The 26387-nt window shown below is 40.9% G+C and overlaps 1 protein-coding gene and 1 long non-coding RNA gene across 25 annotated transcripts in view; one reads left to right on the top strand and one right to left on the bottom strand.

Annotated features, from left to right (window-relative positions):
• The window catches only part of DTNA (dystrobrevin alpha), a 185145-nt gene that overhangs the window by 97882 nt on the left and 60876 nt on the right, over positions 1-26387 (bottom strand). For 2 of the 24 annotated variants that reach the window (XM_079982640.1, XM_079982637.1), the window contains exon 1: positions 13066-13252. The exons of the other annotated variants lie outside the window; for them this stretch is intronic. The gene's annotated coding sequence lies outside the window, so the exon portion shown is untranslated. Of the gene's footprint in view, positions 1-13065; positions 13253-26387 lie in introns of those variants that run through there. 24 annotated transcript variants of the gene reach the window in all.
• Positions 7995-26387, top strand: part of LOC307219513 — a 75226-nt gene continuing 56833 nt past the window's right edge. Inside the window, exons 1-3 of the long non-coding RNA XR_013840460.1 lie at positions 7995-8027; positions 9071-9149; positions 11257-11426. This is a non-coding gene — a long non-coding RNA (uncharacterized lncRNA). The remainder of the gene's footprint in view (positions 8028-9070; positions 9150-11256; positions 11427-26387) is intronic.

The following is a 26387-nucleotide window of genomic DNA, read 5'->3' as shown; positions in this document are numbered from 1 at the left end:
TGACCCTCCTGGGAACGAAGTCCACAAAATTCAGCAAGATTTACTTTGAACTAGATATGGTTAGGATTGCATTGTAAATGTTACTGTTTCTCTCCCTTTAACATAATGCAAATGCGTCTCGAAAACAAAGCAGGGACAAGTTCTGAGCATCTGTCATAGTGATAGCAATCCTTCTAATTTGGGAACAGAATATCTTAATCATCAGTTTCATTTTCTAAATTGATCTTCCCTTTGAAATGCTAAGGAAGGAAGATATCCCAGAGTAAAGTAATACACCAAAGTTATTTCCCCCCCCCCAATCCCACTTTCAAAATATTAGACGTTAACCCATTTCCTAGGTAACTAGCAACTATGGCGTCGCACACCATCACACTTTGAACATACTCGGGCAAAATATATAATTTTGTCTCCATAAATTGACAGCATGTTGTCTTTTTTATTGTATTTTTTACAATTACTCCAGAAATAGTTTTCTATGAGCATGGCTCAGTCAATATAAAAACAGCATATGAATAATTGATGCTCTTTTTTTAGTTGCTTTGATCTCTCACAGTAGACATTTCTAGGGGAAAACTTTGATGACGTAGAGAAGTTTTTGGCAAAGTGGGTAAGGGAGAAAGCAGGAGTCATCTCAGCAAACACACGCTTTGAAGTCGACATTTGCAAAGATAATAGGTTTTATCCAAGGTTGTACAAGTGGAAGACAGCTCAACACAACTGATTTTTCCTTTCCTTTCCTCATTCTGCAGCCCCCTGTACCCCACCAAGCTTTTCCAGAGGGCACCTACCAAATATTATTGGCATTGTCTTATTGGGCTGAACTGGGAGGGGAATAGCACTCAAAATTAGTAACCTTGAAAGAGCAGTGCAAGATTCCTTGGCCTGTTTTTCAGCAATTCCACCATTCCTTTGTAGCCCTGTAAGGCACAGTCCATAGTGTTCAGTAGAATAAACTGTTCAGTGGGTATGGGGGGGGGGGGCAATAGAGGAGACGGAAAAGAGTTGTACAATGGATCCAGCTCAGTGTGAATACAGGGATGAGGAGGACCCTTGCAGGAGATATATTGGTGGTCTGTAAAGGCTGAAGCACTCCCAATCCACATTCCCTCCCTTCTACATTACAAAGGAATCACAGGGTTTGAAATGCCTTATTTCACCCTGTGTCCAATAACTTTAATAGTTGTCCCAGATATAATATATATAAAACTGCACAATGAAGATATAGTGGGATCAATATTAAACAACCCCCCCGGAATGTTTTTACTGCTACTGTTGGATGCTTCCTGCTTTTTATTTTTATTGCTGGTCATCTCCTCTGTTGTCTCTAAATTAATTTTTGTTTTATTGTTGTAAGAAAGCTTTGAAAGGCTATTTTGGCCTTGGAGAGATGGTGGTTGAGTACCATCAGAATATAAATGAAACTGGTGTCCCACTAACATGGTAGATTCTACATATTGAAAGAATCTCTACATACACAGAAGCATGGAAGTTTCCAAGTTAGAATATTAAAATACCAAAACGTCATGACAAGAACTTGTGAGCTTTCAAGATTTATCTTCTTCTTCTTCATCATCCATGTTATTTTAACTAATTACCCACCCTTCACCCTAAGGTCCCAGGGTGGGTTGTAACAATTTAAAATAAAGTTTAAAACAGTTTTAAAACCTACAGTTAAAAAATACAATCACAAAAAGGGTGGGTCCTTAAAGTGTACATGTCACATTTCAAAGGAAAGGGTATAGAGGTATGATAATGAAGTTGTCAGTTGCACCTCTGTGGGGAGGGACTTCCACAACTTAAGGGTTGCCTCAGATAATGCTCCCTCTCAGACATAGCTGTCAACTTTCAGATTTGAAAATAAGGGATCAGAAGCTTCAAAAATAAGGGATCAGCAGCCTTACCTGTCCCGGGGACAGTCTACGGGATATCTAACAATCCGGGACAGCAGCAGGAAGCAGCGGGAAACGGCACTGGAATAAGGGAATTTCCCGCAAAAAAAGGGAAGGTTGCCAGCTATGGTCTCAGACCTCTACCACCCAATCTTCAAGAGGTCCCTTTCTGCCAAATGTGGCATCCGAGAGGGTCTGCAAGCAAGGAGGCAGCTTTTCATATATTGGGGGCATAAGTCGTTTAGGGCAATAAACTCTAATGCGAGTGCCTTGAATTAGGTCTGGCAACCAATGCAGGTTTTTAGAACAGGGGTTATATTTGATCTAAATGGAACCCTGGTACAAAGACCAAGCCATTTTTGTTCAAAAGAGACTGGGAAAAGGAACTCCTATCAACTTAAGGAATTTTGATGGCAGTTAAGCCTACAGATATAAGAAAAGTTAAGCTTCCTGTTTTCTAGAGATGCAGATTCTAGATCCTGAATGAATATCAAAGACAAAAACGCCTGTCTTCACTTATTTTAACTGGGGAACATCACAGCATTATTTTATACAAGCAGCTCTCACTTCTGCCCCTGAAGAGGGTGGGAAAAACAGCATTTCCCAACCTTGGATCTCCAGATGTTATCCGAGTATGACTCTCATTATACCCCACCTGCAATGCCAACTTGCAGCAGAACAATATCTGAGGACTCAAGGTTGGGAAGGTCTGCTCTATAAAGCAGTCAGGTAGAATAGACAAGTTTATGAATTCAGTCTACGGCTGAGAGATGTTGAGACACAGAATGTTAGGGTGTTCAGAGGAAGAAAAATGGAAAGCACTAATGCAATAGGTGGATAATGAAGCTTAATTATATTGGAATGGATGGAAGATTTGGCTTAATTATCTGTGGTTGATGCGAGACACCATGATCACTGAAAAGCCATTCAACTTCCCACCTTGATATGGGGAGAACTTAAGAGCATGACAATTCTCTTCTGTAGCTGCTTCCACTCTAGTTTTGGCAATATGGAGGTTTATCTATGTGAATACACATATACAGCTATATAATGGTAGCAAAAGCCACTGTTCAATAATAACTGTTAGTGAAGTTCATTTCCTTGGATTGGGTTTATCCTGCAATATTTAAACATGAAAGTTATTTCCCTGACTCTTTCAAGGAAAGTAAGGGTTTATCCACACTTACCTTTTGCCTTGCTCTTTCGAGGCAGAAATCCCCGCTTTTAACATTTTATGTCTGAGCGTTTGTTGTTGTTGCCCCAAGCTTTCCCCATGAAAACCCACTCTTTAAAGCTCAGTTGGAGCAAACATCCATCCATGGACAATTGGAATTGGTGTTTGCTATAATTTGGCTTTAAAGAGCAGGTTTTTGCAGGGAAAATTGGGGGCAACCCACCCCCACAAACACTTGGACATGCAGCGTTAAAGTGCAGACCTCTGCCTTGAAAGGGTGAGGCAAAAGTAAGTATGGATAAGCCCAAAGTTTGCAAAAAGTCTCTTCATTGCACTTGAACAATAGATCTGATTAAACTATTTAATCCAATGTCATTAGCATTTTATACCTGCCTAACCTGAGATGAATGGTTTAATACTGAAAACATTTTACTTTATAATTCGCTGTGCTTTTCTTTATATCTTTGTACCGCAGCAGCACAATTAGAACGGATGCTCAGTGCAGTTCAGGTTTATTTGTTTTAAGTCAGACAAAAACATACAATAAGGAGCAGCTAATACATATCAGAGAATCTATTCCTAATACTAAAATCCTGGTAAATATATATGCTCAGGGATAATCCAGATGACATTTAGCACATTAATCTTAACAGATTTTGCATGCTTTTTTAGACCCAAGGCAAAAGTAGTCATTACCCACAGGGCCCCCATTATTATTAACAAGAAAACATGTACATTTTGAGATAGACTAAAAATAATATTCTTGCCCCAACAAAGGAAGAAACTTTCCCCAAGAAACATCTGCACTAATAGGCAATAAAACAAATAACGTCTCAAATAGCTGTTTCAGAACTACATATACAAATCTTACAGATACATCATAAAGTACCTGTTGACATCTTCCCTTGAGAACTGCAGAACACATTAAATTTAATTCAAAAAGGGCAAGGCTACAAAACATATGCAGACTTGGAATTAACCCCTTCTGAATACAATTAGAAACTCCTGAGCAAACATGACTAGTGGTTGTGCTGTACCTGTATTGAGTAATTGCTAGTGATGTCAGAAAGTACTCTAACACATGCTGGTACTTAAATTTCGCAAGCCAAGGGGAAATCCTGGGACTTGCTCTCCAGGGACTGGTCTTTTCTGAATGTAAGTATCTCGTAATCATGTTTTGATTATGACTGTCCAAGAACTGGAAAAATAATCTGTTGAAAACTCATAGTAGGACTATCTGCCTAACCCTTTCCAGCCATGTTGTACTAACCAACTGCTCTGAGAAACAATTTTCTGCAAGTATACCATCACCACTAAACAATATTTTTAATCCAATAATTAAACAAGTGTCTGTCTGTATGCCAATTATAATGTATGTATAAAACAACATTTTTTTAAAAAAAAAACATTTGCAAAAGCAAGATTGAATTCATATTGATAAACTCCTGCAAAGGTTAAAAGTGAAGCATTCATTTGGACCAGTAACATGGCAGCTGTTTTGAACCACTATTCAATAAGTTAGAATTTCAAAGAGTGTGAAGTACCCAGAAAACCTAGCAGAAGCTACAATAAACGAAACCTGGTGCTTTATGTGATTCAGATTTTAAGATTCACTTAAAACTGGAACATCTGTCTTCATTTTCTGAAGCTTACAAACTTTATGAAATCAACAAATAAATACATCTGCAAAACACAAGAACCAAAATAGAGTCCTGTATTTTCACTAGGAAGAAGTAAAATTATGAGACAAAAATGATCAGTGTTTAGCTTACCTGAGCCTATTGTTTAAAACAGCAACACAGCACTAATTCTGCTCTTTGGAGCTGGACCATTTGCCCATAAACATTTATAAGCAAGGAACTCCAAAGTAACCTTTAACTTTAGTGATCATTCTCTCTCTTGTGCTCAGAGCAGAGCAATCTAATACACCTTATCATGTGGTGTGTTGCTATAGCAACAGTGAATCCAGCTGCTGCAATACAAAAGACTGACAAAAACTTGTTTTCTCCCCTTCCGCCCACCTAGTTAAGAGTCAGGGTGCTTTCCTTATGGTTGCATAGCCTATCTGATCTCCATTTACTTCTAGTACCGACTGATCTGGATTAATGTAGGCAGCAAAATGTAAAAAAAGTAAAATGAGCATTCAAGTGCTTTTAGTCAATACAGTTAAATGACATCTTATCATATAAAATTGCCACTCATTGCTTAAAATCACTTAGCTATAAGGAATCCAAAGATTATAAAGGGAAACAAACTATACCCTAAGACAGAATTCTCTGTATGTTCACTCTTGTCCCAGAATAAGCTACAAAACAGCCCTCTAGATGATGATCACGCCAAACAGTACAGTGGTAGATCAAATATAAATAACCATAGTAGCCAAGATGGCTACTCTATATTGTAACTACCAGAAGTTATAATACAAGATTCTTTAAAAACAAACAAACATATTTTGAGATATATATTTTTTGTATAGCCAAATAAAATGTTTTTTATGTTGTATAGCCAACAGAAAAACCAAGAGTGAAAAACAATTACAGAGCTTATGTCACATTATTTGCAAAGGATTGGGGTATGGGTGACCAGAAATAATCCAATTATGATCTGCCTTTGGTAAAGTAATACAAGATTCTTCCATAGCAACCTTAGCCCCTTCACTGTCCTCCATTTGCCCCAGCTGCTGGGAAGTGGTAGTCCAAAACATCCGGAGGGCAATGTTGTTCTACCCCCTCAGGGGTTGCCAACATTTTTGGGCCTGTGGGCACATTTGCAAACAGATGAGAACCACACATATACTGCAAACAAGCACACAACACAACCTATTATAGTAACTACAAGAGGATGCTTCTTTCAAAGTCTAATTTCAGTGAGGCAAGGGGACACTGGGGGCACCAGGGGAGGCCTCTGCAGGGTCTTGTGCACCCAGGGGGGCCACACTGGCAGCCTCCTGTTTTATGGAGAATCCATAACGTAACATATAATTGGGCATGAGGCCCCCATGCTAAGAAAATAGATAGGTGGCAAAAATTCAATATTAAAAAACAGAATTAATTGACAGTGATTATTGTCAGGGCTGAAGTTCTGAAATATTATTCAGTTTTCAGACTGCTCATCTTCCAGATTTGGTTCCTATACTGAAGACACAAAAATGATGAGTCTGGGGGAGAAAATGAGACTTCCCCTTGTGTGAGCCACTGGACTTGCTGAATTAGCATGTGTGGCAAGGGATACCTGCAAAACACTTTGCAATCAGTGCTCATATTCTGCAACAGATGGCTCACCAATTTTAACAGCGCAACTATAATTTCTTGGACAAAATAATCACTTTCTGATCCAAACAACTCAAATATTTACTTAACATTTCCATATCTACCTTTAACAACAATACACAATTGCAAAATGTATACAACTAATAGAATAAAGAACCTCCCAAAATAGCAAAGCTTCCTCAGGCCAAGAAAACGTTGTACTGCAAATCCATGTCTATCGTACAGAGTTCAGTATGGCTTACTCCCAAGTAAGTGGGTATAAGACTGCAGCCTACATGAATTCTGGCTCTCTTGTGAAAAGCTTATTCATAAATCCTTTGATTAAGACTGTCAGTGGACTTATACACACAAGTTGCAAGCAAAGTACATTTCCCAAGGAAGTCACATGATTAATTTTATTGCCTTTCATGTCTACATTTAATGAGGTCAAGAAAACAGAAAATGCAAATATAAAAATATTTTTAAAGCCTAGGAGAATATGAAAAGAAGGTCACCTGTGTCAACAGCAAAAAAAAGTCTACAGATGTTTTGCATAGCAGTATTTCTTGTTGTTTTGCAAAACAAACCATGGGGGTGCAGAATGAGACTTGTGTTTTGCAAATACTCAGTACAACACAAAACTTCCATATTCTGCAAATTAGAGTGCAGGGTGGCCATTCAAAGTAGAAGCAAAGCTCCAAATGTAGCACCTGCTAACTCTCTACAGATGGTCTGATAAGGAAAAGATGAATAGAGCTACTGCTTGAATAATTTATGCCTGTTCTGGTATGCAAGGAGTAAAAACTGACTTAGGTGTCTTTCATGGGTAGTTTGGCAGGCCTTTCCCTTATCAAGACTGTATTTTAGTAAACCAAAATAGTAAGTATGTTGATCTAAATAATTCAACCTAATTCAATTCAGCCGTATTCAAGATGAAAATAATTCCCCCATTTTAAGGTAGAAGCATTCCTTGTTTGTTTGTTTTTTAAAAAGAAAGCATGTCATTAACGTATCCTTAAAACAGTGAAGTTAAACTATATACAGTAACAATCTTAGAAAGGGTATTTGTTTCTTATGCAATGTTATTTGATGGTTTTGTGATGCAAAATACAACAATATTAAGAAAACAGAGTTTTGTCTGCTGGCTGTCAGAATGTGACTCAATGGGTGTTTTATTCCTAATGATTAATTCTTAGCAACTTTGGAGCCTGCAAATCCTTTCTCCAATAGATGTTGATCCAACAAAAGCTAGCAGCTTTTCTGGATCTAGAACCAACAAGCAAAATGTATCAAAAATAGCATTGCACTGTGCAAAGCACAGTACATTCCTGGTCATAAAATGATGAACTGGCTTTGCAGTTAGCAATCTCTAATTAGAATGGAAATTTTGCTGCGGTGAGGTTATGCAAGAATACCTTGTAAGGCCACAGGGCAACTCGAATCCCAAAGGCGATCATTTCCTTATTTACATAATAAAGGGAAAATAAAAAGATGCTTTTCTAGGCTGCATTAACAGAAGTATAGGGTCCAGATCAAAGGAAGTAATGGTACTGCTCTATTCTGCCTTTCTCAGACCACACCTGGAGTACTGTGTCCAGTTCTGAGTGTCACAGTTTAAGAAGAACGTTGACAGGCCGGAATGTGTGCAAAGGAGGGTGACCAAGATGATCAAGGGTCTGGAAACTAAGCTTTATGAGGAATGGTTCAGGGAGTTGGGTATGTTTCTGCAGAAAATGGAGGGCTCTGAGGCAGGTGAGTAACCCGTAAGGGATAAGGTTTAGTGGTGACATGACCTAAATAAAGATTTTATAGTTTTATGAAGACTATAAATGTGTCTGTTTGCCAAAATCTCCACCCTTTTATTTGCCAGAAAATATAATCAATACATCAATAAAAACATTATTGATAAATATTTACATATTTATGTATTTAAATATAGCTTATTATTATTAGTGCCTAGGGTAATTCATATATAAATCTGTCAACCATATTTCCCAGATAAAAAGTCACATAAGAGAAATGTAAAGCCTGCTATTAATCTTTTCCTGTGTAGCTTAAAATACATTAGAAACATATTTCATAGTCCCAAATGCAAATGTGACAACAACTACATTGGATATGCTTCCCGTATACAATAATTATCCATTCCTTATTGGCATACTGCAGTGCTTATGGTGCCAAGTTAGATTAATCTGATTTCTGAAGACGTTCAATATTTTCCATTAGTTTTATTATGCTTTATATCAAAAAAGCCTTCAGTACACACACACCCACACACCCACACCCACACACACACACCCTTGTAGCATGAAATGACCTCTAATCCTGAAATAAAATATTGGAATGTAACCAACATTTTAGCAAGCATTTTAACATAAATCTGAAGGGCCTGCCTCATTCTATTATTAACACCACTCAAGACAGAATTGGTAATGCAGAGTGTAGGTGGCAAAAGATTACTCTGAATGTCCAGTTTAAGTACCAAGCACCACTTGAGCCTCCCACCTAGGGTCCCCTGTTGGGCAGTAGCTTGACCCGATGTGTGATGATTCACAGTATGTGATGAGTGATTCTGGTTATAAAGTGAGCTCTGCGCTTCTTTTTTAAATGGAACTAGCAAAAGCAACTGGATTTTCTAAGGCAAAGCCCAATAGCACTAATTTTAAAATTATATGTGATTAATTACTCCCCTTTCCTTGTAATGCTGCTTTCTCAGTGTTTTCCTTTTCTTTCTTTTTCTTTTTTTCTTTTGAGCACAGATACCCCCCCATAGGTGCCCTTCCAGATATTTTATACTCTTGGGTAGAATTTATTCCTTTGTGCAGCCTTTCCATTAAGGTAATAAACTCGAAACAGGCAGAAAAAGTTTATATTAAGAAAATATAAGCAATTAATTAGCTGTCCAAAAATCCCCTGCTTTATAAAACTGGAATTACTGAAATGCAGCGGATCCTCTTCTCATAAATATCTTTTGGTAATATGCATTTTAAATCATTCAATAAAAGTAAAATCTATTTTTGTACAATGCCAAAAGGAGAGACATAATGAAATATATGAACCACTACTGGTCAGTGATTAAAATGTGCTCTCATTACTGTGCCCTTCTGCTATTAGCATGAGAAATGAGAATAAGATGGTGATGGGGGCATCAAGATGAATATAATAATCTTGCAAAAAGATTTGTGAGAAGTCTAACGATGGAGACTATGGATAATTTTAGGGGGTGCAATCCTACTAAAGCTAAGAATGTTTATATCCTGCCCATTTCAATGGCAAGGTCAATCACATGTTTAACAACGCCTTCTATTCAGTAGGGCTTATATTTGCTTAACTTCAGTTGGCTTGTGCCCAGTATAGCAGGAAGTAAAATACCCCACAACTCTTTGGGGGGTTTCCATTTCTCTCTCTCTCCCTCTCCCTGTCACACACCTCCTTCTTCTTTGGTGATCACTCGTAGCCGAGTAAGATTGTCCTCCATAAACATGGTTTTAACAATGAGTCCGTAAGTGACTGTGGAGGCCAATTCTGGATCCACACATCCTTCCACAGTGGGGACACTGGTTTCCGGGCAGGAGCTGAAGCATGGATTTGCCAAGCGTGCCTTCCTCCTAGCACATTTCTCCCTTGCGTCCTGAGTTTGAGTGTCTTCAAAGCCCATGACACCTTTGGTAAAGGCTGTTCTCCAACTGGAGCGCTTGCAGGCCAGTGTTTCTCAGTTGTCAGTGTATATACTACATTTTTTTTAGATTTGCCTTGAGACAGACTTTAAACCTCTTTTGTTGACCACCAGCATTACGCTTTCCATTTTTAAGTTTGGAATAGAGTAGTTGCTTTGGAAGACAATCATCAGGCATCTGCACAATATGACCAGTCCAACGAAGTTGATGTTGAAGAATTATTGGTTCAACACTGGTGATCTTTGCTTTTTCCAATACACTATATTAGTTCGCCTGTTTTCCCAAGTGATGTGTAAAAATTTTCAGATACACCATTAATGGAATCATCCGAGGAGTTGGAGATGACACACACACACACACACACACACACACACACACACACAGAGTGCTCCCACCACATGTTGATTTTTTTCATTAAAATGAAACAAATTATTTCATTGAATTTTCATTTCACTTCATTATTTCATTGAAAATGATAGTATTTTCTGTAAAGAAGTGCTTCCTCAAAGCATTTCAAAACATTTTCACCTTACAGTCACATTTCCCTGTATAAATTGGGCACATTTACTCAAACTCACATGCAATTAATACAAAGAGGTCCATTCCAATTCTCAATCACTGGCAAAAATGCAACTCTTAATATAGAAGTATTAATAATTACAGAAGTCTTCTGTGATAGTTAAAGTACAACTATCTGAAAATAGAAGCCTACAAAATTGATCGGTTTCTTTTGTTTTTTTAAACAGTTCCCTTGAAAGGCACTCCAAAGTTTAATTACCCATATTTCTAGGAGTGCTGTCTCTGGCACTGAGCTACCCATTTATAAGGCAAATTCAATATTATATTCATCCAATTTTAGCTTCCAAGTAAATGCATCATGCAATGCCTCTATATTTCTGCAAGATGGATGAACTCACAATTACCAGATATATTCACAATGTGTGATTATTACAGCTGGTAAACAATAATGTTAATAATTATTATGATGATTATTATTTTGTATCACACAAACACAATCCTAGAAATCTTTATACCCTTCAAAGCACTTTCAATCAATGGGTTTCTTTTCTTTTCATTTTTGCCTTTTCCACTTCAAGGAACTTAAGGGCAAAATAATAAAGCCATACAGTTGTGAAACAGACAATTAAAACAGCTTAATTATAACTAGAAAGGGACACAAAAAGAGCTTGGGACACTAATGAAGCATTTCTGTAAGATATGACAGAATCCTGGCACCCCTACTCATTTTGCTTTTCTTTCCTCTGCAGTGGTCATTAGGAAATCTGTTCCGTTTCTGAAACTATGCAGATCAGAAAGCATCACAGCGCCAAACAACCATGACTAACCGGAGTATGACAGATCATTCAACTGTGGTGAAAAGATGCTTAATGAAACAGATCAAGGACCTTGCCTCTAAAGATGAAGGCTCCACAGGAAGGTAGGAATGCCCTAAATATGCATCAGATAAAGGAATATTTTACATAAGAGTTAGTGGCAAAGAGGCAACACATTCAAATGCATTTAAGTCTACAGCAGTGCCAGGAATAATATCTTGCAGGCACTACACCTTCTTATAAATCTGATTATATAGCTTCAATCATGGAATTTTTCTACATCAGCTATATTTGGTCCATAATAATTGGTTTAAAATACTTCTACATTTTGCAAAGTCCACAGACCGGTGAAATTCAGCGTGCTGGTTTGGATCTACGAGGCCTGAACAGGTCGGGCTACCATAGCTTGTCCCCTGTACTTTAATAAGACAAACTATGTAAAAACGAGTTCTGAAAATCAGGTGGAGTCTTGCAGAAGTTTAGCATTCATTTCTGCTTTAATGGCTTTCAGAAAAGGTCTCTTTAGAGCCCCATTAAATCATGGGAAGTTTGTGCCATATTTTCCCTGTTAGTTCCGTGAATCATGTGATGAAACCTGGGGTGGTATGCTGGCATACAGTTCTTTCCCCACTGGTTTCATGGGTAAATCACATGGGAACAGAAGCATGCATGTTCATAAAGAGTGGTGACATGCTCAACTGGACCAGCTGTTGTATCACATCACACCCACTGGCATGAATTAAATTCAGTGCAACATGGCAGTATATCAGTAAAAAAGACAGAGTTCCAAAACACAGCATGTTACACAGTATAAAAGGAACATTAGAAACCCGGCCAGAAGTACTAGCATTATCAACAGAAAAACTAACACAATAAACCTCATGCCGGAAGGCACCCTGCGAAAAGCCTCCTGAGCTGACATGCCATCCTAGAGAGACATCCTCAGTGGTTGCATTAAAAAAAGGTAGAAGGTAAAGGACCCCTGGACGTCTAAGTCCAGTTAAAGGTGACTATGGGGTGCAGCGCTCATCTTGCTTTAAGCAAAGGGAGACAGCTTTCTGGGTCATGTGGCCAGCAAGGTTAAACTGCTTAGGGCACAATGGAACACCATGACGGAAGCCAGAGCGCATGGAAACATCATATACCTTCTCACCGCTGTGGTACCTATTTATCTACTTGCATTGGTGTGCTTTCGAACTACTAGAGAAGGAGAATAATTCTCAGCACCACACTTGTCTGTCAACCTCTGAAACAGAGTAATAACCGAGGCTCAATATGTTGTATGGATAACTCTTCACTCTGCTTTTATGAGTGTGTGTGCTTCTTATCAGTATTACTGGATGTATCAGTGGCAGGTTTCCCATAGTTAAAGATTATGGCCAGTGCAAAATTAATAATACGTATTTTTGATGAATGTAGAACTAGAAAGCCACAACTGGCAATGTAACCAGCCCTGTGGTGAAGGGCAGCACCAAGCAACAAACCACTGGGCTGTATAAATCAACCCACACAACTGAGCCACAGCATGCTACAGATTGCAGTAGGAAGAACCTTTACAGCGAATTATCCCAGCACCACATACTCAAGAGGAAATCAAGAACAAGCAATAGCCATTGGATCAGTACTCACCGAACTTAGGAAAAATTCCTTCCCAATCACAACTATGAAAAGTGTTATTGAGCTCTGGATATTTAGACTGGTGCACATAAAAATTAAACATACCTATATCAAATATGTACTTACCACTGTAATGATACCAAAAGTGCATATGCCATATTTGTATGAATCTATTTCCTGGTTCAGACAAGGAGAAGCATTGTCTTGAAGCTGAGTGGGGAGGAAGAGGGTAATGGGCTGTGTTTGGGAACCTGCAAGCCTTCACAAGAGACCTAATTGACCATTCTCTCCCTCCACACTCTAGGAAATGAACAAGGGGGTCAAGATAGATTCCTGCAGATTCAGAGGATTAGCTAGGCCTTTGTGACATCATCAACCATCTCCATTCAAGCCTCTTTTCATGCCTAGCAACCACAGAGAATCAGTAATAGTCATGGTGATTGGTGTAATGGCTGCTTTGTGTTTTATCCAGGTGTTATGTACTGAGTTGAATAGGATCCAAACTGCAGCAGTCTGATTGGTCCTAGAACAATAGGATCCAAAATGCAGCAGTCTGATTGATCCTAGAACAATAGGATCCAAAATGCAGCAGTCTGATTGATCCTAGAACAATAGGATTCAGAATGCAGCAGTCTGATTGATCCTAGAACAATAGGATTCAGAATGCAGCAGTCTGATTGATCCTAGAACAATAGGATCCAAAATGCAGCAGTCTGATTGATCCTAGAACAATAGGATCCAAAATGCAGCAGTCTGATTGATCCTAGAACAATAGGATCCAAAATGCAGCAGTCTGATTGGTCCTAGAACAATAGGATCCAAAATGCAGCAGTCTGATTGATCCTAGAACAATAGGATTCAGAATGCAGCAGTCTGATTGGTCCCAGAACAATGCAGCAGTATGATTGGTTGGCAGGAGCCACCCAATCCAGCTCCAGATAGAAGTGAATCCACAACCTGATTGGCCTACAGGAGAATTCCAGAATTAGCCAATCACGTGCAGCCCATTGTGTAAATACTGTATATAAAGCAGATACTTTGAGGGGACTTTCATTCCCTCCTCACCACTATGAGCTGAATAAAGAGCATGAAATCACTTTGCGACTCTGAGTATATTTCACCAGGGTTGAACTCAATATACTGTACGTGTGTTTCATATGATGGTGATAGGATATTTTCCCACCGCCACCTTGTTCCCTGCCATTGTTTTCTACTTCTGCTACTGTCTTGAAGCCACTGGCTAATGAAATGTCAGGCTTTTTACTGAAAAAAAATTCTGGAAGTTTCCATGAAGAAAGTATCCCTTTTACTTCAACCTCAGTTTTGTCCTCCGGTTATTTTTAAATTTCTTGTCATCTTCATTTCTGAGCTTTCCAGTTAATTTAGCCATTTCAGCGTAGTCTATTAACTTGGTTTGCCAATCATCTTTAGTCAAGACTGCTTTCTCTTTCCACCTTCGGGCTAACAGTATCCAGGTGGCCGTTGTAGCATACATAAACCATTTTTTCTGGTGTGCTAGAACTTTAAAGCTACAACCTTTTAAAACTATAAATGGCTTGGAATTCAAATACATACATGGTTACAATCTTGCTAATCCAAAGCAGTCTGTTTCTATAACTCAGTTGCACTGTGTGTAACTTTTACTCGATTTTACATCCGGGCAGACCAATCCAAACTACGGGACATCGGTGTAATTTATATCAGGATGAATTCTGGTGTAACTTGCCCCTATTCCAAATTCTGAGCTGGCTGGAGCCTGGCAGAGGGAAAACAAGCCTTTAAAATGGGGTTTGATTTACAGCATCCTTTTTGCCAGTCTAAATTCTGATGGGTTGCTAGGTCATGTGACCACATAGAACAGAGTTTGGAATAGAGGTGAATCTCCCACTGCCCCATCCTGCCCCTGCTACACCCCTTTTTCAAGATTTATCCCAGGCTTGGCTGAGCTGGCTTCAACTGAGCTAGGATGGAGAAATTATACCAGCGTTTCTCTGACTGAATCAGGATGTGGCATACTCCACCCTCTGTAGCACTCACTGAACCCAGGCTCAGCCAGAGACCCACCTATTCCAAACCCTACTCATCCTGGTGGAACTTGGGTTTGGGTTGCTCCCAAATCATTTTAGATTGGCATGAAGATGTAAATGCAATGAAAATCACTGTCAGCTTCAAATGACAGCATAATTTAGATAAACACCATCTTATGGTGCATACCTATAGGAGGCACATAGGTTGTAGCCTTTACACTGTATAGAACATGACAGAAGGAAACCAGAAGCAAGTTGAATACACGTTCCTTCTCATTCCATCTCCTAATACTACCAACAGCTTTTCTCTAAACCAGTATATAAATAAAGGAGATTAGAGAATGGCAGCCAATATTATAGCTTTGCTTGGATTTTATTGTCAAAACGCAAGTGATCAAAAATAAAGAAGAGTATCATTTATCAGAAGCAGCTCCTGTTCCTCTTTCTCCAACCCACTCATTCACTAAAAGAGCTTTCAAACATCTTGCTCCTAGACACAAAGGGGCAAAGGCAGTTATGAAGATACACTGCTAATAGACATCAGGAAGAAATCTATGGCTTTCACAGATCCTCACACAGAGCTGATAAGGTGCACTCTAGTAATTGAGCAATAAATCAGGTGTGTCACTAGGGAGAACTTCCCTCCTTTCTTTATGCACCCTAAATACAAATGCAAAAACACCAAGCCATGTTGCTGATGGTGCATAACCTTCAACCCTTGGGGGAAGAAAGAAAAGTACCACCCAGCTGCTGCAAGTTTAGTATGAAAGATTGATGAAAACTAGTTCTAACTAAATGACAGCAAAAAAACAGGTCACTTGCTTTCAAAACGGCAGCAGTGTTCAATGACAGATTCACCATTTACGCCATCTGAAATAGTACAACTCGTAGCTAGAATGAAGGATTTTACAAAGGCTCGTCCTGGAATGATACTAGAACTCTTCTATATTTATAACAGGATGAAGAGAAAGTTCACATTTTGTCCCTCAATTTATTCCTCAGAACATGCTTTTGTGCTTTGGAGAGAACAAAAGTGCAAAGGACCATTAGTCATCTGTTTATGCCTTTATGAACATTGTTAACACCCTTGTGCTACCACATCTACAAACTACTTCACCATGTTCATGGGAATAAGTCCTTCCAGGGCATGGCATGCTCAGAGGAGTTTTGCTTTACCACTCTGACCGACCGTGGCTCTAACAAACATAAAAACAATTTCAAATGCAATACAGACTGGGAACAGAATATCCACTATAAAAGGTTGTTGAAAAAGGAAGATAGTTGATAGGTGCTGAAAAGACAGTAGAGACAGCATTTGTCTAATATAGGGGTCAGCAAACTTTTTCAGCAGGGGGCCGGTCCACTGTCTCTCAGACCTTGGGGGGGGGGGGGGCGGAATATATTTTTTGTGGTGAGGATGAATGAATTCCTATGCCCCACAAATAACCCAGAGATGCATTTGAAATAAAAGCACACATTCTACTTATGTAAAAACACCAGGAAAGCCCCACAAATAACCCAGAGATGCATTCTAAATAAAAGGACACATTCTACTCATGTAAAAACATACTGATTCCCGAACTGTCCGCGGGCCGGATTTAGAAGGCGATTGGGCCGGATCCAGCCCCCGGGCCTTAGTTTGCCTGCCCATGGTCTAATACATAATGAAAGGGTAGATGCCACCATACTAAGGGCCCAATTCCTACATTGTACAAGGTGGGCCGCCTGATGAGATGCTAACTGTAGGAGCCCCTTTCCTGCAGAGTGCAATGACTGGAGAAAGTGTGTATGTCTCAATTATAAATAACTTTCAACCAAAGGTCAAAGATCTCCCTAGCTTCTTAGCAGTATCATTGCCAGAGCCCAATAAACACATGAAGCTGCATTATAGCATCAGATCAGAAAATCTATCTAGTCAAGTACTATTCATCTCTGGCTGGCAATGTCTCAGGCAAGGATAATCTACCAGCCCTGGTACCTGCATGCAAAGCATGAGCTCTGTCTCATAGGTAAACCATTTTCATTACATATCAAATGCATGGCTTTTTCTTCCAAATGAGCCAGTGTTAAGATTTGTGAACCCCTCATCACTGCAGTGATGATTGAGAGAAAAGGCCATTGACTTGAATTAATTGCCAGCATCTCAAAATACTGCTTTGTATCTCTCTACAGAGCATATTATGTTTAGGGGACTGCTGCACAGAGATTATAACATCACAAAATGCTAACTTATTATATATGTGTGTGTGCATTTGTGTATGGCATCTGCATACTGCACTTTCAGGGAGCAGTTCACAAAACAGTATAGAAGTACACTCAAATACAGAGCGTACATTAAAAGCGGTGTTCAAAAACGTATGAACATTAGTATAAAAATAAGCCAAAATCCACCTATAAAACAGAATGTAACAGCATCAAATCAAAATAAGACACCCTCAATCCAGTTCAGGGAAAGTAATTTGTGCCAGTATCTAAAAGTGTATCAATTTAAAAGCCTAGGAAAATAACTAAGTCCTCACCTAGTACAAAAATACTACAATGCAGGCACCAAGCAAGCCTCCCTGGGGATGTTGTTTCATAATTGGGGTGCTTCACTGAAAAGGCCCTCTCCCACCGGGCTCAGAAGGCTTGCGGATAGCAGCCTGCAGTCCAAAGCCCAGGGAGCGCAGCACTGCGCACCCCAGGCTTTGGGCAGCTATCCGCAAGCCTTCGGAGCGCGGCAGGAGTTCCCGCCAGGCTCCCAAGGCTTGTGGATAGCAGCCTGCAGCCCGAAGCCCGGGAAGCGCAGCGCTGCGCACCCCAGGCTTTGGGCAGCTATCCGCAAGCCTTGGGAGCCCGGCGGGAGTCAGAAGGCTTGCGGATAGCAGCAAGCTCCAGGAGCAACGGCGAGGTTGGATCCCGCTGGCTGTCTTGGCTTCTTTGCTCTTTGGGGCTGGGGGGGATTTTTTTTCTTTATTCCCCCCCCCAAAAAAAAACCTAGGTGCGCCCTATGGTCCAGTGCGCCCTATAGAGCAAAAAATACGGTACATATATACAAACAGGGCTGGTTTACATTGCCAGTTGTGGCTACATTCATCAAAAATATATATTATTAATTTTGCACTGGCCATAATCTTTAACTATGAGAAACCTGCCACTGATACATCCAGTAATACCGATAAGAAGCACACACACTCATAAATGTGGAGAGAAGAGTTATCCATACAACATATTGAGTCTCAGTTACTACTCTGTATTAGAGGATGATAGACAAGTATGGTGCTGAGAATTATTCCCCTTCTCTTTGTCTAATGAGGGCTGAAAATATTTGGTATGAATTCTTGCATAAACTGCACACAGACACGAACCATAAATTATTCATGACCTATAATACGATTATTTACTGTCCTTGTGTATAAAAGCCATCCGTGTTACAGCAGTGCCGCTCTCCTCACCATAAATTCCAAAATAGAAGAGACAGTTCCTTGGATATTATTTTAACTGCCTAACAAGCACAGAGGGATCTGCAATTTCCTTGTCTGGACTGCTCTAAAGTGGCCAAATCCAGGATTGGCAAATTGATAGCAGAGCCTGCAGCATCCAGAGTTGGTATTCACCCCACAGTGATGAGTGAGAGATGAGCAACTGGATCTGGGAGGCACAGCTGGAATAGGAACATCTGTCCTTATTTCATAATAGACTGATGCACTGCCCCATTTTACCTGAAGTAGGCAAGTGTAGCTTAGAATCAGGCAAGGAAAGGAAATACAAAAGCTTGCAGCACAACACTTTGGTAGTATCCAAGGTAAGTCCAAGTGGCAGTTTAGACCAGAGCTGATCTTAGACCTGAGTTCAAATCCTTCCTTAGCAGTGTCCATGTTCTTCAGCCTGGTATATTAATTATACCAGATTATTCAGTCGCATCTTGTGGAGAGAAGGAGTCCCTACTTTTGTAGTAGGGGAGTGGATCCAGGAAAGCTTCCGTGAATGGAACTTGCAGTGGAGGGAGGAGGCAGTTTTTGCCATTTCCCTCTTCACTACCTCCCACACTGTTCCAGTGGGTCCCTCAACCCTCTGGAGCAGACTGAGGAGGCAAAGGGGGGAATACAGAGAGGAGGGAAGGGACACAGCAGTGTCCCATGGATGCAAGCAGAGGCGTCTTTCCCATTGGTGTTACTGGCGCGTTCTGCCAGGGTGCCGGCCTCTCAGGGGTGCCCAAGCGAGTGGGGGAGCTGTGTGGCTTTGCTGGTGGCCTCCCCTTTCCCTGCACACCAGCCAGCTGCGCCTTGCCAACCATATGGCTGGCTGGCGTGCAGCTTCCTTCCCAAGCCTCGGCGGGAGGAGAGCGATCCCTGCAGAGGCTTAGGGTGGAAGCTGTGCCCGCCAACTATATGGCTGGCAGGCATGCAGCTCTCTCTCTCTCTCTCTCTCTCTCTCTCTCTCTCTCTCTCTCTCGCCTGCCCGTCCTGTGGGAAGAGGGAGGCAGGCGATGGCGAGGGGGAAGCGGAGCGCGAGGAGGAGGAGGGAGGGAGGGAGGGAGGGAGGGAGGGAGGGAGGAAGGAAGGAAGGAAGGAAGGAAGGAAGGAATTGCCCCCTTTCTTCCTCCTGGGTTTGCAGCCCTGCTTGTATGGTCCCCTTGCCCGTCCTGTTCAGCTACATCTAGCCCGAGCCCTGAGTAGCAGCAGCAGCTGCCCTGGTTTCTCTCTCTCCCTGGAATTGTGCCCTGTTATGGGCAACTCTATCTCAGGGAAGGGAAACCTCTTCCCTTCACTTTTCTTCTTCTTCTTCTTCTTCTTCTTCGGGGGTGGGGTGGGCTCTTTCTCTCACCCCTCCACCCCACCAACAAGGTCCCTAGGGGTTGTAAAGCAAGGCAGACCATTTAGCACCTACCCTATTCATTCCAGCAGCTGGCCATCACCCTCTCACTCCATGCCCTGTGAAAAATATCACTACTATTACTATTACTATTATTATTATTATTACTAATACTACTACTACTGCCCTCCACAAATAGATATCAGGGCGGCTCACAGCCTGAAACTACGGTACTAAGCACATGTTAAAAATTAGAACAAAGGCAAACTTTGTACTTAAACACAAATTGGCCGGGAACCTCATTGTCTGTGTCTTTATTAATTTATTTAAAGAACAACAAACTGGTGGTTGCTTTAACTTTTTGATATGCGGTGATTTGAATCATGAGGATGAATTAGAAGAACTGCTGAGTCTTGAATGAGTCTTGCTTTGGAATTGAGGACTTCATTAGATTTTCTTCTGCCTTTTCATTTTATTTTCATTTGTTCTAAGGGCTTGTTAGAGATAATGTGAAAGTGTGGTGTCAATTCCCTAAAATAAAGGCCAGCTCCCTTAGCCGTTCCTCATAAGGCATCGTTTCCAGGCCTTTGACCATTTTGGTTGCCCTCCTCTGGACACGTTCCAGTTTGTCAGTGTCCTTCTTGAACTGTGGTGCCCAGAACATTTAACAAAACAGCTTTTCAATAACCGCTTCCCGCAGATGAAGCGGCAACTCATTATTTCCTAGTCACAACCTTCTACTTCTAAGGTGGGAATGAGAGTGGTTTATCTTGTGGTGTTGTGAGGGTTAGGAAGATAAGGACTGCTAAGTGAGAGAGTTCCAGACACCCAAGTTAAGGGTAGGAGTAGTCATAAAACAGCAGAGAAGTATAAACACATGTTTTATTCTGGATACCTTCCTTGCTTTAAATGCATTATTCCTGTACTGTATTCTAGGGAAAAGAAACAATAGAAATGTAAATGGGATGGGGGAGACTGTAATGTGCTTTGGAAATTCAAGTGCTATGTTAATTGTCTTCAATAACCACCATCACCAAAATGAGACTCTCAAATTAAGGAACACTCTTAATTGCCGATTGGCTCCATGGAATGATAGTGAACTAAGGGAATTGTGAATTGAATGATCACCTTTGAGAAAGATAGAGCTGTAATGAGCTGAAATGAAGGACAGCTCCTTAAACTATCTAAGGAGCATCTAACAATCCTACAAATAAGTTAAGCTGGTCACATTGGAGTAGTTCTGATTGATTGTATTATAGCATTTGGAAGACTGGAAACGGCAGACTATCATAGACATTATAATGGACTTGGGGGTGGGGAAACCATTTGCTTTAGAAAATGATTTCTACATCCACTTCCCCCCTCCCTGCTCATATTTGATTATGCAAAGAGGCAGAAGTGTTGATTTTACAAATGATACATCGAGACAGTTCCTTGCTCTTGGGCCTTGCCTGTTCTTCACATTGTTTGCATAGATATGTGCACTGACACTTCATTGCACATGACCTTTTATGTACAATATTGTGACTCAATACATGTAACAGTTAGGAAAGAAGGACTGAGAGCTACCACCTTGATTTTCAATGTTGACCTCAGCGAGCTTTTATTTGATTCTTATTAATTGCCTTCAGATGTCACAATAACCATGGTTCATCATGATGGGAACAAGCATGTGCAGGCCTCAGGCTCACATACTCCCTGCTACTGTGCAGCCATGAGGAAAAGTTTGGAAACTTTTGCCTCTGTTTTCATTAATTATCTGAATACAACAAAGTGTGGTTAATTTTATTCATGGGTTAGCTTGGTTTATTTATTTATTTTTAAATGTCAGCTTCAAACCATAGAGTATAGAGCTGGTTAGTTTCAACAAACTACAGTTAAGAGCATGGGTTGGCAAGCTAAGGCCCATGGGCTGGATCAGGCCCAATTGCCTTCTAAATCCGGCCTGCGGATGGTCTGGGAATCACTGCACACGCGTTCTTTCCCTCTTCCTCACACGGTGGAGGCGCTGGCTTCTCCCCGCCCTGCCTAGAGGAGGAAGGGGGCTGGGCTTTGTTGGTGCCAGCCCCTCTCAGGAGCACTTTTGTGTGCCGCTCATTGTCCCTCTGCTGTCGCCAGCCCTTGCTGCTCGCAAGACACAGGAGCCATGGTTGGCTGAGCACCCCTCTCAAGTGGCTGCCATTTAAAGCAGCCCCTTTCTGGAGCCCTTTCGTGCGCCACTCACCGTCTCGCCACCGCCAGCCCCTACTGCTCGCAAGACACAGGAGAGACAGTGGATCGGCACCCTGCTGAAATAGTTTGAGGACCTCTGGTTAAGAGGAACCACTGATTAGGGTTCAGACATAACACTGAACTGCAGTTAATAAAAAAGTGAAAATGTTCAATCTGCTCCTTTCCTTCATACCAGAGGTAGGAGAGAAACAAACAAACCCAAGGCTTGCAAACTGGTACAATTAGCCATGGTATACAATAAACCATCATGCATTGTGACACCTGAATGCTGCCGAGAAAAACCCTACACAAATTTGAAGACGGGTGACTGTCTTCTGCAACTGTTTCTCTGCTCTGTCCTTTCCTAGATGCTGAACCCTAAAATAACCTGACAGACTGAAGCACAATTGCTCTTACAAGCACAATGCTTCATTATGTATGTTGTTTTGAAAACAGTTTCCAGAGCTTCAAATATGTCAGCTAAAGCAAGAGAAAAGGCTGTTGATGCTGTTATAAGGTCAGCTTTTCAGCGACTGTGGGCAGCATTTGGTGGCATACTGCCAAACAATCACCATAGCAAACATGGCTGCTCACAGGCAATGATTTAGCTGCTTTGACAATACTAAGTCTCCAGTGAAGTCTAAAGATAAGAATTACTCACCCTGCACAGAAACAATTATTTAAAGAAGGGCACAAAGCATGGTTCAAGCTACAAAACATTACGTATTTTATCCCATATCTTTAGGGGAGAGGTCCCACACTTGCATAGTCAAAACCACAGCACCCCCACACAAGACAGAAATATTGGCAGACAGTGGAACCCTGAGGTTTGCAGAAGTATAAAAACATCATGTGGGGGAGGAATATGCAAAGAGTGCATAAAGAATACAGACATTTTAAATGCAGGCTTCTTGTGCATTCTTTCAAAAATATCCACAGAAAACGTGATGTTGTACACCAGTAAACTAAAAAAGGATAGACATAGGCTCCTCACTTCTTCCCTATCACACACACAGGACACACAACCCACTTCTCAACTGCTGTGTGCAGAAAAGCTGAGGAGAGGGTTAAGGCCTGCCTCGTAACTCATCTGTTTATCACGGAGACAACAACTTAAAGTGAGTGAGAGCTGGGCAGAGATCTCCACACACCCCATACTTTTCTATTTTAACTTGTTTTCTGTTTGCCACTGTAGTCAAAATTGAGAGGCTGGTGGGGACGGACTTACTTGGTAAGCCTGATATGTCTCCTGGGCCAGTGGTGGTGTTGGTGAGCCAACCGTGTGAGAAAGCCACTCTTATTAGTGACATGCCTCTATAAACAAATGCAAAGTGCTCCAATACTGGGCAGCAATTATAGGTAAAGTAATAGGGAGTTCAAGGATGGAGGAGAGCTGTAACTCACTCAGCTTTCTATGAAGTTGGCCACGCATAGGCAAACTTGGGCCTTGAAATGTTTTGGGACTACAATTCCCATCATCCCTGACCCCAGTGGTCCTGTTAACTAGGGATGATAGGAGTTGTAGTCCCAAAACATCTCAAGTGCCGAGTTTGCCTATGCCTAGAGTTGGCTATAGAGAAGCTCTTCCACCTATACCTCTTTAACTGAAATGTTTTAGCAAACCAATTACTCACTGGGTTTCATAACATGAGATTCAACTGGATTGAAACCTGTTGTACTGTTTTAGTTTCCAACATAAGGAATTATATCTACTGGATTGTTGCCCTCTGGTAGACTAAAAAATATCCTGTCGTTCTTTCCTTTATTTCAACTTGTACAACAAACTCAGAAACAAGAGTGAGAAACAAATATTTCCTGCACACACATCCAGAGAATTCACAGCAAGTCTGTAAGTACTTGGGTGTAATTTGTATCCTCTTGTTCTGAGCTAACAGCAATTTTGTTGATGAATACCAATCCTACTGTTACCCATACTTAAATGGCAAAATCTCTCAAAAGAGCAACAAGGTCAGGTCATTGGCAACAGAACTTGCAACAAAAAGGTGTGTCTAATGCTTGTCAGTGAAACATATTTAGGCTCTGCTGAAACAAGGTCACCATGCTGACCCACATTTAAGGCAGACCTGCAAGTTCTCCTGCTCTCATCAAGAAATGCTTCTATGGCTAGCTAAACTCCCTGTCTGAAACCGGATCCTCCAAGTTCATCTTCCTTCTGGTCAGTTTCACCTTCACTGAGATTTTCCAGCAATGCTATTGACAATTAAACTGTCCAAGAACTCAGCCTGAGGAATCTGAGCAAATCACTTTGCAATGCAACTCAGCACTTTGTCAGCTAATTAGCTTGTATTGTGTAACACAGTTCACAGCTCAGTCTGTCTGGAAGTTACCGGTATTCTACCCCACACAGCTCTATCAGTCTTGCCTTTCTGAGCTTAATGGTTTTGTTGAACCTTCTGCCAATAGAGATCAGGGCAGATCTTCTCACAACACCATCTCTCTATAGCTTACCAATTCCAAGCTGCTAAATTGCTCAGCTCTACCTTTACAGAAATCCCCTAGCTTAAAAATTTCAAGCAATAGATTAATAAGGGCTTGGACCTACTCATGACCCATAAACAAGGCAATAAGCAGCATCCTAATGCATTTAATTTTAAGATGCATTTAAGAAAGAGCATCCCTAAGAAAGCAAATATTAATACATCCACCTTATTTTACTATTATAACAGGTTGAATTCCTGAGATAGGGAACAGCACCTATTTCACTTACTTGGACTTTCCAAAAGTAAAAAAAGCACTTTAATTGATCATGCCATCCAGGCAGTAAGGATGTGATGATGTGGGTCATTTATTCCATCGGAGGGCCCTTTTGCAAGTGACTCCTCCATCTAAAGTTCAGAGGGTGGCTATGAGAAAGATGGTCTTTCAGCAGTGCCTCCCTACACCCCTGCCGGCCATGGAATGCTATCCCTAAAAAATATAAAGCTGGTCATTCATTTATATCAGAAGACACAGCTCTCCCAAAGCTTTACATTTTGTGCTTGTGGGAGGTTTTCTGCCCATTTCCCATGGCTGGAGTCTCATCTCTGTATTATATCTCTTCCATATATATCACCATCATTATATCACAGACTTCTGGAGTTGGAAGGGTCATCTAGTCCAATGCCCTACAATGCCAATCTACATGTGACATTAAATGCTTCTCTGTATTAAGCATGCAAAGTTTTTTCAGAGGCAAATAGCATCAGGTTAGGGGGAGTTGGTGGTTATTGGGACTGTAGCAGGCACAGAGGGGAAGTTTAACCCTATCCCCCCTGCCCCCCATGACCCTGACAGAAATCCCTCATTCTGAAGCTCCTCCTTTTCCCCTCCTCCTGCAACTTTCACCCACTCTCTCCATCGTTCTTCCCTCCGAGCTCCACTGGGCACTCTGCTCACACTTCTAATAGCACTGCCAGCCAACTGGGGAGGGGACCCTGCAGGGCTGCTGCAATGGCCCATGTCAGTAACCAGATTCTTCTGCCAAGGCACCCAGAGGAGCTTGCGTGCCTCACTCAGCCACCCAGAATGGTGGAGGAGCAGCCTGGGAAGTACATGGACAGATGGGCTCCAAGCTGTTCCATGGAGAGGCATGATTTCTGCACACACACACACACACACACACACAGGCCTGCGTCCTTGGCAGAGACCAACCCCTGCATACACCTCTGCTGATCCCATTAATCACCAGCATTTAAAAATCTGTAATTTAAAAAGCTTGCAGGTTAGATTCAAATACACATTTAACACCATGTGTAGTTTGGTTCTAAAAGTTTTTAAAAATGTTGACCAGTGAAAGGTCCAGTTAACAGGGCAGCTTGTTGTGGCTCTGATATATTTTTTGCATTTACTGCTTTGAGTGAATTCATGGAACAGTCCAAAGTAAAATTCTGGCAGACTAGTACTATGAAGTGTTGAGGCCAGATACATTTTATACCCATATTAGGTTGTGGAGCAAGTTCAGAGCTGGATTCAACAGTTCCCTTGTTTGCAACTTTGAAGAAGTGAGTGATAGCATCTTAACAGTACATGCACAATCCACAGGGGTTCCATGGAAACATCGGCTATCATCAGTAATAGCACCAGCTACTTAATAAATAAAACAATATAGCTAAGATGAAATCAGAACAAAAACCAAATCACTGAAAAGGGTAGAAATAGTAACAAACTTGTCAGAAAAAAATAAATGACACATTGAAATCTATAGAAACCTCATAATAGAACAAAGTAAATAGAAACATACAGTTTAAAAAAACTAAGGCTGGAGCACACTTATGTGATAGTAAGTACCAGTGAAGCCAATGAGATTTCCTTTCAAGTAATCCTGCTAAGATCAGGTTGCACATTGGAAAATCGAGTTATGAACCAAATCATATGTCGTACGTTTTACAAAACTTCACCACTGACAGCCCTGTGTTA

Source organism: Podarcis cretensis (genome assembly GCF_951804945.1).
Source record: "Podarcis cretensis genome assembly, chromosome: 7".
Taxonomy (NCBI): Eukaryota; Metazoa; Chordata; class Lepidosauria; order Squamata; family Lacertidae; genus Podarcis; species Podarcis cretensis.
This window is presented reverse-complemented; position numbering and strand designations above follow the sequence as displayed.